Consider the following 15,823-nt stretch of genomic DNA (forward strand, 5'->3'; position numbering starts at 1 on the left):
TCCGGCAAAATCCGGCCTAATAACGATGATGGGTATTAATGTGTCTAACAAAATCTGGCCTAATAACAATGACACCAATAATCTTCATAGTGTCTGGCAAGATCCGGCCTAATAACCATGATAACACTTACTCCAACACATTTTGGTGTTAGGAGATATGTCTACTATTGATAAGATCGTCACCTTACAATAGTTACCTTCTGTTCATTATCATAACTTCTAACACACCGGGACAAGAACTTAATGTAGTATGTTATGATAACATGTCTAGTTATTGATAAGATTGTCACCTTTCAATAACTCCCCTCTAAATATATACATCAATGAAAAATCATCTTTCATGACATAATTATAACAGCATCATGTAGTAACTCAAATGATATCCACCATAAACCAAGTCAGAGGGTGGACCCACCATAGTTGCTACTAGAGGGTGGAACAAAGGGCTTTCACCTCATACTTCTCTCTCATAGAGGAGAGTGCATTATAAAGAATTTCTCTTAGAACTTCTCCTCATAGAGAAGATATCATCCACAAGGTATTGCATCTCAAAATCTCTCCCTCTGAACATCGATCCTGGGAAGTCAGGTCCTCTAGTTAGTTCCTCAAAGACTCTCTTTACCCAGGAATGCTTGTCGAACTCACTTTGAATCTGATATCAATTTTCTGATTTCCTGGTGATAAGTCATCACTTCCTCATGATATATGTAAGAGTAGGCCCATCAACATCATGCAGTCAACCACATGTATTTCTAGACTCCTTCTGAGTATCAATCTTCTAAGCTCCTACATTTCTTTAGAAGAAGTGTCATACTCCCTCTTAATGTAGAAGAATCTCATAATCTCAATCACCAAAGATGTTTGCTTCAAGAGCCTCTTTTATCCATCTTGATCATCAGGGTCTTTGGAGCTACTATCATTAGATTGAGTTTGCACAATATTAGGTAGTAAAGTACCAACTTTCTTTTCCTATAAGAACATCCTCGAACATAAAGGAAAAGATCAAGGCAAATAACCTTTATAGTATGTATAGAAATTACAAATAAGAGAGAGATAGATGTCAAACAATACTTATCTGCACATGAAGATTCAGAAATTGTCTTTTTAGATTGTTTGAGAATGGAACATCTCCCCACTAAATAAGGTTCAAGTAGGAATGAAACATTGACTATTATTTCCCCACAATGTAAAATTTCCACTCATTCTTAAATTGTTGAACAATTTTGTATCAAATATGACAACTCCTTTCTATGTTCCAACTTGCTCTTTTCGTCCATTTTAGCTTAATAGTATAAGCAGACACAAACTCGTCCACAATATGCCAATATCTTAATTATGATTGTGCCACTTGAATGACTCTACAACTCACACGTCAAGTTTTATTTATCATTTATCGTAGATGGTTCAATTGAAGTCGCCACTTTCTTATGATGTACACAAGGGGTAGGCCCATTAAGATCACATAATTGCATGAATTACAGTCCTCTTGACTGTTACAATTTATCAATCACTAAAGATTCCATCACAATAGGGTTTACTCACTCTGAATCAATATGATCAAGATCATTGAAGGTTGACGAAACCATATCCTCTATCTGCTCCCTCTCTTTCAAGATTGCAGCTGATGAAATGTCAAATACTCGGCTCCCTCTTAATCTCAATCTCCCTCTTCGTGTAATAACATTCTCGGAGGAAAAGATCAAGGTGCATAGCTCTTTTAGTACGTATTGGAAAAATAAGAGAGAGAGCTAGATTATATTCAATATAAGATCTTTTCAACAAAATGTAGATAATTAGAAACTAATGTGATACTCTATTACATTTAGAATGATCCCTACTATCCCAATATAGTAAATATCTAATTAATTTTATACATGCATATATCATCTTCTATATGCATACTATAATCTATATTTCCAGCATGTTATTTTCTTATATGATTAATATCTCAATTTATATTCACTTATATTTATAAGAAATTATTTAGAAAATATATATTTTATAATCACCATATATATATATATTCCTTTTAAAATTATGTATGAACCTTTACATCTCTATATATAAATGAACATAAGTTCATAAAACTGAAATAGATTTATAACATACCTTTTGAATTATGAATAAATTGAAGAAAGGTTCTATCTGTATAAATTACCTTTTAGCTATGTGTGGTGTCCAATCATCTTCCACCCTTAACACTGAATATCTGTATCCTTCTATTCCTTTTAATTTGTTTATGGATTTCGTGGTCAGTTTGACTGCTCTCCTCACTTGCACCCATCACATGTGCTTGTAAAGTGGAGACACGTCAAATCAATCAGAAGTAAGTTTGATTTTATATGGTTCCAAAATCAGATGTCTACAATCTGCTATCAGGGAGACATGTCAAATCAATCAGAAGTAAGTTTGATTTTATATGGTTCCAAAATCAGATGTCTACAATCTGCCATCAGGGAGTAATCAAACATCCCCAACTCTGTGAGTTTGGTGATCTCTTTCTTTCCTGCTCTTTCTGACAGTTATAATCATATATATACCTCCTGGTATATGCATGGCTATCTGTGATAATATCCTTTGTATATGCTGCAATAGATAGATGCTGCAATCTGAATGTGGTGCAATTTGATTATCTTCAATGATCCATTTTCTAGGGTATAGGTAAGTGATTCAAACGTATCATTTACAGCACATATGATTTACCAAATCTTTCACAGACTGCAATATGATTGACCAAACCACAAGAAGTATTGCCATGGGGAGTTGAGGAAACCAACTCTGTGGATATTCTCATCACGGTAGCCGGTCCATACCTATTGTACTAAGGATATGCAATCATCTGGTCTATTATTGTTATCGCCAAACATGTTGAGGGGTGCGCACGTCTGATGAATACCAGTGCACATATTAATATTTTTTGGGCATACTCAATATTATTGGGTGTACATTTCCAGTGCCGTAAATTGCTACCAGCCTCCAACAAGACATTTGATATTAATAATATGGCCATTAGAAAGTGATACATATGATACTATTGTTACTGTCGACTAAGAATTGTAATGGAAGCGATTCTGTGTGTCTCAACCTGAATGACTATTCTGCAAACTTATTAACTCCGACTCCCTATTAACCCCTTGATGCTGACAATCAGTTTCCCTATAATTGGATCGTTGCTTAATCTCCCGACATGTTGCTGCTCCGTATTTCTGGATGGAATCCTCTACGGTGTATCCTTGTGCCACACGACTGAGGTGGTTGTTATCTTTGATTTTTATATGCTAAAGCTTCCATAAGAACTGATCTTTGATTCTTTGTATTGGAATGATCAAATGAGAAGTCCATAATGTATGTATCATATCTAAAAGTTATTTTTGATGATTCTCTTGTTAATTTCATTTTATAAAGCCATCAACTATATAAGGTGTAACATTACACACCCATCGAATATTTCAATTTGAACAAAACCTTTCATACTTCTGAACCAATATTAAAATTATTTGTCCAGCAACCAGTCTTAATAATTAAACTTGTTCTGAAGAAGCCATAATTTTCTCGATTCTGCACTTCCCATAGGATCGGTCCCTTTATTTTCTCTCTATAATGAATTCTGATATGATAATTCCTTTCTCTATCATATTTTCATTTCTCATTCCCACTTCCTATAGTCTAGTGCTGACTTTATAGCCTGCTACTCTGATACCATGTTAACTTCTTGATCTCTACAGTGTTATCTCCCAAAACTTTGTTATCTCCCACAACTTTTCTTGACTTTCTAAGATAAAATTGAAATTGGAGCAAGGATTTTCAAAAGATTTCAATTCATGTCATCACAAATCCCTTGATTTCAACTTCACATCCTTGACCAGCTTGGCCCAGCTCTCAATCATATCCTTTACTGACTTGACTACCCAATGAGCCAAAGTTGCTAAAGCTCATCTCTAAGACTTGCAGACTTGAAAATTGCCACTAAACTAGGACTGCCTAAGACAACTAGCCTACTGCCAAGCAAAATGAGGGGGTCCCCATTCACAGCGGTTGTGATGGTGTGAGAACCTCATAACAGGTTCAATATATTAAAAGATATCAATCAAGAACAACATCAAGAGACATTGCCATTTTAATCAGTATATCAGACAAGTGATCACCTTGAAGTGGGGGATCTGGTCAGATGAAATCTGCAGCATCATTGCATACTTCTAAAGTAATATCAGAAATGACAATTGTTGTTTCAATGAATCAATGCCATAAGTGATAATGGGGAGATCGAAAAGCTATATCTGGGACAGCAAAATTAACTCCATAACATCAAAGTGGCAAAGTTTATACATTGCAGATTGGAGTATCGTATCCATATCAGAGATAACCAGTGCGTCTATATAACAATTGAATATTGATATAAGGCTCACATATTGCAGATCTGAATACCAAATATATCCGTTTCATATACATCGATTGCATGATACAAGATTCTTCAAGTTACAGTATATCAGTTAGTATAGTGCTTTTGATATATAGCACTTCATTTTGCTAAAGATAATTCATTGAGTTGAAAGATAATCATTATTACATAACTAGTATCATCAATATAAGTCTTGCGCATAAACAAGATATTGTAGTTTTTAAAAAAGTAAAGAAGTTAAACTAGAAAGAAGTCTCATGCAATTTTATTCTAAGTAAATAGTCCCATAATCTTAAAATCTTATATTAGCATTACATAGCACCAATAAGAACTAAAACAAATCCTTAAGGAGAACTTAGTTATGGCTCAAACTAGGATGAAACAAGCAGATCAACATTGTAGTGAGATGCATTATGAGGAGAGTGTGTTTGTGTGTGTGTGTTTCTTCAATGCCAACCTTATTAACAATTCTCACATAAGCAACCTAAGAACATCAAGCTTGCACAAATTCTATGGTCTCCATAAGGTTCTCCATTGAATAGGAAGCGTAGCCTGTACGTTGGAGCTTCCCCCTGCGAATACTTTAAGAAGCCCCCCTTTGGAAAAAAATATAAAATCTTGGTGAATCCAACATTATTTTAGGGGGAAAATTTTAATTTCTATTAGTGATTTTTTTTTTTTCAAACCTGGAAAAAATTTAGTTTCTTGGCGATTTTTTTTCCATTGTATGAAAATTTTGTAAAACCTTGGCAAATCTTTAATTATTGAAGAAAATCATGACCAAAAGTACGAATACCTAGAAACCATATTTTATATCACCTAAAACATAGTAACTCATTTTAATAACCATTAGATGATCGTAAATCAATGGTATAAATCCTATTTTGGGCCTAAATGTTCAAAGACAACAAGTTTTAGAGAAAGTCTCCGGAAAGATGACACTTGTCCACAATCAAATCCATTTCAGGCCAAAGCTTAAAAGGATAAAAGATTACTTGAAAAGTCTCTAGAATAGAAACACGTGTCAAGTATATGTACTTATCATATAACCTAACTTAAAGTTTTACCATATATTGGCGAATGTGACAAATAAGACAAGCCTCGAAAATTGTGGGCGAAAATATTAAATTTACCGTGTGTACAGATTAGATTCCAATGGCGAAATCATTGCCAAAATAAAAACGATTATGTATCATTATTGGCGATTAGTCTAAGCATGGGACCCAGTTTTCATGAAGTGTGGGCAACATCGCCACCCCAAAAGTGCAAATAAATTCACCAAATTCAAGGTCCCTGATGAGGGGATTCACCATTTGGCGAATATTTGCCAATAAAGTTAACCCTGGCTTCCACCCTCTTCTAAACTTCATCTCCATCTCTCTTGTTTGGAAAAAGCAATCGTTAATGATATTCCAATCCAGTTAGAATTACATGAGTTAGATGAAGCGAGGAAATTTGATTTGGAGCATGAGACAATCATTGAGAAATGAGTGAAACAGTTGCGAAAGAAAGTCGTCTTAGAGTTCCTAATTAAGAGGAAGAATCCTTGACTAAATATCCAACATGAGCAAATGAACAATTCATATAGAAGCATCTAGACTTACTAAGCATTAAGAGAAATGTCTTTCCAAGGGGGATAAACAAGTTAGGCCCCTAGTATTTTATCCTTTAAAATATAATAAGGTGAAACATTTGTGGCCTGCCAAACCTTAACATTACTTATAGTTACTACTGTAAGTCCTTCTCAATTATGATGAAGGCATGTGTACTTTAAATTATTTTATTTTATAATTATTATAGGCCTCTCCATGTTTTATGCATATCATGCATCGATTCAACATTTTCATGATATTTTCTTTATACCAAAAAAAATAGCAGTAATATATTAGAAACAATCACAAGCAACAGTTTGATGACCCCACATGGCTTTCATGTTGCAAGCACCTACTTTGAATTGGCATGCAACTTTCTCCATCACTATTTTTCTTTCTAGCAATAAAAAATGTTTGTTCTTGAAATGATGGATGACATTAGGGTTTTTATCTATTTGTATTTACTTATGTTCTATTGTATTTTATCTGTAATGGCCAACAAGGGCAACATTGTGCTGATTTTCAGTCTAATCTCATCATCACCACCTGCTTTGTCACATTGGTTGAGTCATCATTTCCAAATCCACTAGCAAAATATTGTAATGAAGTGTCAAATGGGGGCAATAAACAACATAGGACCAACAGGAAGCATGAATACAAAGAAAGATTTTATTAATTTATGTTCATTTTTTCCCCTTATCTTCTAAGTTTATATTTATTTATCAAGTTTAAACTTTAAAGCAATTTCACTTTTAATTCAAGCTTAATTATTAAAATGTCATGAAGTTTAATAAAGTTGATTATTGGGCTTATAATATTTTATCAAGATTAATTTAATGATATATAATTTTGTTCAATATGTATTATTCATTATTTAATATTTATTATCATTAAATTTATCTTTTTGGTTTATTTTATTTTACAACTGTTTTTGTGTTGTATCAATATAAAACGTCTTCAAAAATAGCTATATTCATATCCATGTCCATCCAACACTGAACTTTTGCATTATTGATGACTCGTAGAGGAGTGAAAGTTTTCAGAATAGATTTAGGGCTTATATGATCATATGGCAGGTTATCAACTTTTGCAATGAGCCCATGCATGTATCCCTTTCCTGAGAATTAACTCCACATGATTGGTCATGTACTTAGACCACAAACATCAAGGGTTCATGTTTCATAGAATCTCTCTCTACATGTGTACTAATAACCAGAACATCTAATACTACTTATTGAATATATTTGTGTAGATATTTCTACATTTAGTTTTATGATATAAACTACTGCATCCAAGACACAAGAAATAAAACTGTAAGTTGTGCTTATTCAATGAATATGCCTATCATCAAATACCTTGTTACCCTTAGGATTGAATGGCAAGCATCTGGATGCTGATTGAAATTCACTTTTCAATTTTTTGGTCTCAGTTTCTGATTCATCAGCAGCATTGTTTAATACAGTTAAACTTGAAACTCTCCTGCCTCCCTTCACAGGTAACGTGGTTTTATTTGAAAACGTGCCTTTTGGAGTGTTAATAATCAAAACTGTGTCTGGATTTGGAGCTCTGTAGAAAATAAAATAATATACTGCTTCAAAACATGAACCCTGTAGTCTTTGTGTGACTAGAACAAGCATGCATGCCAGGAATAACTCACCTATGTGAAGCACAATACGAGATCCATTGGGTCGTTTGTTTGCCATTCCTGCCATTGTAGCAATTCATCTGATCATTCAAATAAATGATTGTGAGAATCTACTAAATAATTCTAAAGCAGAAAACATGTAAAACAAATAGCCATCAGAAATTTGTAATTAGAATAAAATATCATTCATTTCTTATCACAGTGGTAAACATATAAAATAAGAAAGCAATAGGAATCCTTCTACATCGAATTACCTTTAGTTGTTAGAGTACAAGACAAATCAATTAGTATAATACTATAAAGAACAAGGGCAGCTATCACACTGATGATCTTGATGGTTTAACATCTCTTGAATGCTAACCTTAATAAGACAAGTATACATCACATTTATATATTAAATTGAGTTCTTTAAAATTAATAACTTCTTTCAATTGAATTAAAACATTAGGTCAAAATTTAGAGATGGAGATTTGATGATGGGGATTCTCCTAACACACTCAAAACACATGCTCACTTACACCATATGAGGATTACTCCACCCAACATTCATACATAGCATAACAAAGGGAATAAATCAGAAAATTGTAAGAAATGATTTGCTGCTACATCCCAATTTTTGACCCAATTTAAAAATGTTCATATAGTCATTGAGGTTCATGTGAAGTCAGTTGACAGTTAAAATTTGTTAAAATCATGCGAAATGGTAAGATGGTTAATCATTCTAATTTCATGTGAAGATGAAATGCTAGTTAACCGTTATGATGATATTTTAAAGCTATTTTGGAAAGTTGATTATTTATCATGATTTCATGGGAATTGAAAAGGTGGTTAGCCGTTATGATCGTTTATGATTAATAACTTGTTATGGTAATATGATTTAATTGAGGAGAATTTCTTTGTAGGGAGCCCGTCAAAGGGGTGGAAGCATTGTCAGAAAAGAATTGGGCACAGGGGCACCACCATCACTGGGCAAATAGGTGTGAATCTTGAATCACCATGGCTAAGGGTAAACGACTAGGCAAGCAAGAGTGTACATTGGACAATACCATGAGCTACTTGGATAACATATAAAACATTTAAATATTTAAACATAATCAAAATTCGTACCTTTAAATGGTTTATGTTGGTATTCTCATCATTTCATTCTATATATATATATATATATATGCATAAGTATAAAAGTATGGCGCCACCATAGTATTAAATTATTCAAGCTCATCTCTATTAACATACATATATATATAAATATGCATATACATTGAGAGGATATGGAGATAAAATAATCTCCTAAGTATGCACGTATATAGATATGAGTATCCTAATAGGTATAACCTTGGACACAAAAATAATATGATGAAACCATTCGAAAATTTTATATATATGTGTGTGTGTGTGTGTGTGTGTGTGTGTGTGTGTGTGTGTGTGTGTGTGTGTGTGCAAATATATAAATATAAATAAAATTATAAATTATTCTTTTAATAATGAGTCCTTCGAATTCTTCCTTTTATAATTAAAAGTCTCTATGGGAAACAATGAGTACACTTGGCATTTTCCTCCTTTTGAATCGGTGAACCAAGAAGCCAATAATCTTCTTGTAACTGCTATCAAGAGTCATGGCTTCTATTGAGCCTTCCATTTAATTCTCATTTTATAGAAGCTCAAGAGTATGTCTAGTAGCTATGATTCATATTGTTGTTCTTCCCCATTCCTTCTTCTCTTTTTCTTTTCCTTATTCTTGTGGCTGATATTGGAGTGAAACCGAGTTGTTATTCCTGCTATTAAAGGGTCTCAGCATTCTAAAATCCGCATTGGCAAAATCGGGCTTTTTAGAGTCGACCATTCGGAATTAATCAAGATCCATTCCTTCATTGATCAAGTTATGTGAATAGTTTTTCTATTCTTTAATTTGGTATATGTATTGCATCCGAAAATCTAGATGCAAAATAGTTTCAAGGATTTTCAATGAGCAATGCTTGAATGTGAAGTAAATTAAGTCTATTGAATAGTGCATTCGATCAAGCACACCAAGTTATCTAACCATGTTAAGTCTGAAACTGAATACATATGTCATACTATGATTTCCTTCTCGAATCAGCTTGTCTTTTAAATCTGAATTATAATCCTCTGAAATTTCTTAAGAGAAGTCCTTGAGTCTTAAGGACGATGTCATGCCAGTACTAAAATATTATTTCCATCAGCTAAGTTACAGCAAATGAATTGATATCCTCTATGAACAAACACCCAGGACTCACCCGGCTGGTTGGCCAAGAGAGAGGGTGAAGAGGTGGAAAGGAAGTTCTCCAAAAACAGAGAACAGGAATCAGAATTGATATGATAACTTTATTTTTAAAGAACTATTCGATAAGCTCATGTTTGTCGAATATGTACCTTTTTGCCAAGTCGAGTGGTGGAATTAAGAACCAGAATTTTTAATCGCTGGACAAGGTGTTCAATGTCTATTCCAAGTAGGGAGGGCCTTTCTCGAATGAGATTTGTGGGAATATTTTGAGGGTCCGTGGTTGGGAGGTTAAGCCCCTAACAATGTTTCCCTTCTCCACAAGATGCCAAGACATGCACCAGACAAAGATGAGTTATGCATTCAAACATTTGTTGGTAATAGGTATTTTACCTTGATGATGTTTAAACAAGTAGAAGATATGATAGATTGATTTATATCAATCGATTCAATTATTTCCTTTAATGAAAGTAACTTTTCTCATCAATGTAATTAGTAACCAGATAGATCGGTCGATCTTCCAACTGAACATGGAATACATCTATATGCAAGAGATAGGTTTATCTGATGGATTGTTATTTCAGTCTTCCATTTATGTGAATAATGAATATGAGTGTATTTTCTAACTGAATGTTATTGCCATAGCAATGGAAGCAGAAAGGATGATACAGTGGTATTTGATGCCCTAAATGATACAATGGTATTTGACGCCCTAAATGATACAGTGAAATTTGATGCCCTGATTGATACATTGGTATTTGATGCCCTAAACGATACAGTGATATTTGATGTCCTAAATAATACAGTGGTATTTGGTACCCTATTTGATACAGTGGTATTTGATGCCCTAAATGATATAATGGTATTTGATGGTAATGGTGTTTCAATAAAGAGGTATAGCTATGTGTTCTAAAGTGGCATATATGTATTAACCTGGGTTTTGCAGAAGCATCCCTAGACAGATTTCGGTTTTGAATTCCATGGTATGTAGAGTTTTCCCTTGTTAAAATCATTGATAGTGTTTTCAAATTGTTAGTTATGAAATTTTCCATTTAACTGTTTTGTAAACATTAATCTCATCCACATGAACATAATTTTTATAACTATCTTCCCATGAATATGAAGTATTAATTGTATTTCTTTGAAATGACATGATGTTAGTTAAGACACGGGAAAAAGAGATGTTACATTTGCCCTCTATTTCTCAATGAAATGAAGACTCGCCCATGCTCTTCTATTTCAATAGAATGGAATACACATTCTTCAATAACAAAATATTAGCCACTTAGGCTTTACAACTTTGCATCATAAAGCTACACGATATTCTTCTACACTCTTTTATTACTCTTTAGCTATGAAGATAAGAAGTTAACCCTGGATGAATAGCCCAAGCCTCCCTTTTATAGCATCCTAGTGCCTCTTGGAAATCCCACTCTTCTTCTTGATGAACAACACATGACTATCAATAAAAGCAACATATAGCCAATAATTGACATTTCAACTCCCCCAAGAGAGCTCCTAAAAGGTGTCTTTAATTCTTAACTGAGCGGATGGAACATGTACTCCAACTCCCCTCGGCTGAAGGACTTGTAACCTATTGAGTTTACATGCAACATTGAGTTTTTGATTTTATAATTCAAGAATTAAAACTTAAAAGTAAATTATAAGAATACATAAATTTTGATATAATATGTAGGACATTAGCATCAAATAAAAAAATTATAAAATAAATACATGTGAAAGAATTTTAATTCCAAGAGGTTGAAAGAAAATAGAACCTTGACCTTGTAGGTACCCCCACTCATCAATACTAATCTTGTATTTGTCATGAAGAGTGGAAACATATGATTTTTCGAAGATATGAATAGGCCAAATTTACTTAAGACATTTTCCACATCTATATATATCTTTCTAAATGCAACCTTATAGCCAACAACAACCTCCTCATCTCTAGATTGCACCACACTCAGCAATGCAAGTACCTCTTTGCTAGAATACTTTGGTGACAAAGAAAATGCTAAGAGAAATAAGTGGGTGTCATGCTGGCCCTGTTGGAAATATAAGAGGGGTGAATCAGTTACCACAAAAAAAAATTCCAATCCCTTAGATATCAATCAAACTTCTTTCTACGCCAAGACCTTGCACTGCTCGGTTAGAACTAGATATATACTCTAACTCGATGAACAAAGCAATCTTAAGATATTAAATGTGTATTAACCTTTAGAGATAAAGCAGTAAGAAAATAACATGAACACATGAGACACCAAGATTTAACGTGGAAACACAATTTGGGAAAACACCAATGCAACTAGTTACAACTTTTCACTCTTCTGAAGTGGGCCCTATTAGGAGCCAACCTTGTTAAAGGTTACAAAACACACTGTTAGGTGTGACCCTGTTAAAGGATTTGAATCACCTTGTTAGGAGTGGCCTTGTTAGAGGTCCTAAGACACTTCAATCTAGAAATGCCACCTTGTTAGAGGATTTACAAAATGACTGTTAAGTCAACTCGGTTAAGAGATTTCTTCACTACTACAATTGTTGGAGATTAACAACGATTGACCTAATCGATGAAGCAATTGATTTGCAGATTCACATCACTATTCTGGCTTATCCTTCTTGATATTCTTTGGAGCTCCTTGGATATTCTGCCCTTAATCAGATATCCCTTTTAATTTGCATCTTATTATCTTCTTCATACTTCCATATTTCAATCCACAACTTGACCTTTCATATATATGAAACCCAATGTTGTGTTAGCTTGAATACCCTTTCATATAAACAATTAACATCCACTAGGTCGGCTAGCAATAATTACATAGGTGACAAAAAGATTATGTTGTTACTCGGCTGACACTAAAACAATCTATTGTCACTCGACTGACACTAAAACTGAGTCACTCAATTAACACTGAGTTCCTTTGGTAACCGACCTGACTTAGTTAACACTGAACTCCTTCATTGACAGACCTAACTCGATTTACACTAGTTCTCTAAACTTGGTACCTTTTGAATCCTGCTCAGTTGATACTGGAGTCTTCTGAGCTCGATTACTACTAGCAATAGAGTGTGACATTTGTGTAACATCAATGACAACATACAATTGAATAATTGATTTCAACAGGCCCAACGGTCAATGATAATTTGTTGTACAATTTTGAAAAATACTTTTGTTGGGTCATGTTCCTTGGCCTTTAATATTGTTCTCCACCATGGAGTTAGTGAAATTCAAACCATATTCCACACCAGCTCGCCACTCATCATCTAGGATTAATGTTTAAATTTTGGTAATCTTTAAGTGCTTGAATGCCTCCATACACTATACACAAGTTGTCCATTATCATAGAACTATAATGTCCCCATCACTAAACAAAATAAAAGATAATATTTGTATTTTGGGGTGCCAATTAAGCCATGCATATCTCAAGCCCATCTTTTAAATTTGGTCATCGGTGTTTGTTGTCATGTCGACACTTGTTGTGCACCTCTGAAGTTTTACTACGATGGGGTATTTATGACTTGCAAATAGGATGTTTTTCTTATGTGACTTGAATTGTTTCATTTCACTGTGAATTCTAATTGGAGTTTGTTCTATTACGCCATTTCAAAATTGAAAGACCTTCCCTATTAGCTATCACAGTTTCGATGGGACTCAACCCTCATCCTATTTCATTTTGCTTGTTGGTTTCGGATTTGGCATATTCAAAGATATATCATTATCTGAATCTGAATAATTTCTTGGCATAAACTTTGGTCTGTGCACTTCGTAGCATTAAGTCTCTTATTCTATACATTGCAGTAACACTAGACATAGCAATACGATTATGAGGGAAGAGCTTTAGACTGACGGACGTCCGCCATACTAAAGGGCTAGTGGTCATACAACACAACTTGCTGGAGTCCATATGTTGGGCAGTCAAGAGCACCCGCCAAAATCATTCGCAATTTGTGCGGCAAGAACAATCATTGTACGACATCAAGGATCACCATTGTACAACATAAAAGAAGACCACCATATGATAAAGTAGGACCATATGGTCAAAGGATAGCAATGTACGGTTTCCTTAGGCACCATTCAAGCATATGGTGAGATCACCCTCCCTAGTCAACATTGTTTGTCATACAAACGGGTCCATACAGACACAATACATCGTGCTTGCATAAGACATGTTTGGAGTTATTGAGGAACATTTGAAGCGTTTGCAACTGTCAATCTAATCATGTGTCGAGGTGACTCCTGGGATACACAACCTGAATCTGGAGAGGGACATTAGAGTGGTATGGGAGTTGGTGATTCTTCCAGCCTGGGTAGCAAATGCAAGTTTACACCATAAAAAGGAGGATATATCACTATGTTGATAGAATGGGGGAACCACGGACCCAGCTGTAGAAGTCATGACTCTGCTAAGAAAGCTCTAGAAAAATCAAGCTTAGATTAATGGCACACAATGACTCGTGAAGGAAACATTATGTAATAGAACATATCTTGATTTTCTGCAATGATTCTTCTTCAAACTGAGATGATAATGGCTTTCTCAAAATTATGAATTTATTATAATATTCAGATCAATATGCCAAGACAAAATTCTGCAAATCGATCATATTTTGAATCCTTTGGAAATGCTTTCAAATCTGCTGAATCAGATGTTTTGTTCCTAACTCAGAAGTGGCAAGATTAAGGGTTTCATCCATAACTTGCCAAGAGTATTGAAGGCTGTTTATCCTTAAAACTCAGATCACCATGGAGAGTTTTCATCCTCCAAATCTGTTGAATCAAAGGTTTTTGTTACTAACACAGCGGGGGCAAGATTAAGAGTTTTCATCCTTAACTTGCCAAGGCTATTCAAGGGTTTCATCCTTAAATCTTTTGATGAACTTTGTAGGGGATTTGTCCTCATTTGCAAGTCACGTCCTCAAATTCAAGACTGATTGCTTGATGAATTGATAGATTGTCTGATTGCTTGATTGCTGAAATTATTTGGTTTCTTGATTCCAAAATTAATTGGCTATAGATGATAATTTGATGGATTCCTTCATTCCTCAATCGCTTGATTGCTTTTCAATGAATTGATGTGCCCTCTATATCCATTTCCTGAAGGATTCGCTACCCCTCACAAGTAATGAGGCAGGACTTGACAACCTTCATTGTTGCCCTTTTGAGAATAACAATTTAATGCCAAATTGATTGTTTGAATTAATTCCTTTATTCTGATATGATTATTCATGTCCCCTTTTCAAGAAAATGATCTCCTTTTTATTCTTGTTATTGAGGGAATCACACATTTCTCAACCATTTCCATTTGAGAAGCCACACCTTTTTATAACTTTAGTTTCAATTAAATGACAATTTGCTAGAACTCCTTTATGACTAGCATGAGATCTTTGAATTATTTTACCAATCGCCTAGGCAATAAATTGGCTACGGTCTGGCCCTTTTTGACAGAGATGTGAAACATTAACTCTTTACTTTAATTTCTCTCTTTGTTGGAGTGCGCATCCTCCTTTTCATACACACCTACAACATAGCATCATTATTTACATTGATGGGTCATTCTCTTATCAGACTTGTCCCACTTTCCTTTAGCACACTTGTGGTGCTCTTGTTATAGGTGTGCAACATAAGTTAGGCACATGCTAATGCACAGGAAATTATTTTTGATTGATTTTTGTTTTGTAATTTTTAATATTATGAGACAAGCACCTGCCTTGTATTCATAAACTAAATCATCTTCTAAATTTCTCCCTTTCAGCTAGAGCACATCACTTTTATCCTACATACAACTATGTTTGAAGACTTAAAAGCATTTGAATAACTCATAACCCTCATGCACCTAGCACACTAGGCTTTAAAAAACAAATATTTGGCTTGTATTAGTGAACAACTATCTCTTGGTGCCCCAATATTCCACAAAAAATCCTTTATTAGTGTTGGATTCCTCTACTAGATCCAC

At 34.2% G+C, this 15,823-nt stretch overlaps 1 pseudogene across 1 annotated transcript in view; it reads right to left on the reverse strand.

Moving 5' to 3' along the window:
* The window catches only part of LOC149567140 (histone-lysine N-methyltransferase ATX4-like), a 154,419-nt pseudogene that overhangs the window by 15,893 nt on the left and 122,703 nt on the right, over window positions 1–15,823 (reverse strand). Inside the window, exons 13-14 of the transcript XR_016362350.1 lie at window positions 7,649–7,716; window positions 7,347–7,557 (exon numbers count right to left, since the gene is read on the reverse strand). The product of XR_016362350.1 is annotated as a histone-lysine N-methyltransferase ATX4-like (transcript). The remainder of the gene's footprint in view (window positions 1–7,346; window positions 7,558–7,648; window positions 7,717–15,823) is intronic.

The sequence above is a fragment of the Cupressus sempervirens genome, chromosome 3, assembly GCF_028749045.1.
Source record: "Cupressus sempervirens isolate cs-2001-9-10 chromosome 3, ASM2874904v1, whole genome shotgun sequence".
NCBI classification, from domain to species: Eukaryota; Viridiplantae; Streptophyta; class Pinopsida; order Cupressales; family Cupressaceae; genus Cupressus; species Cupressus sempervirens.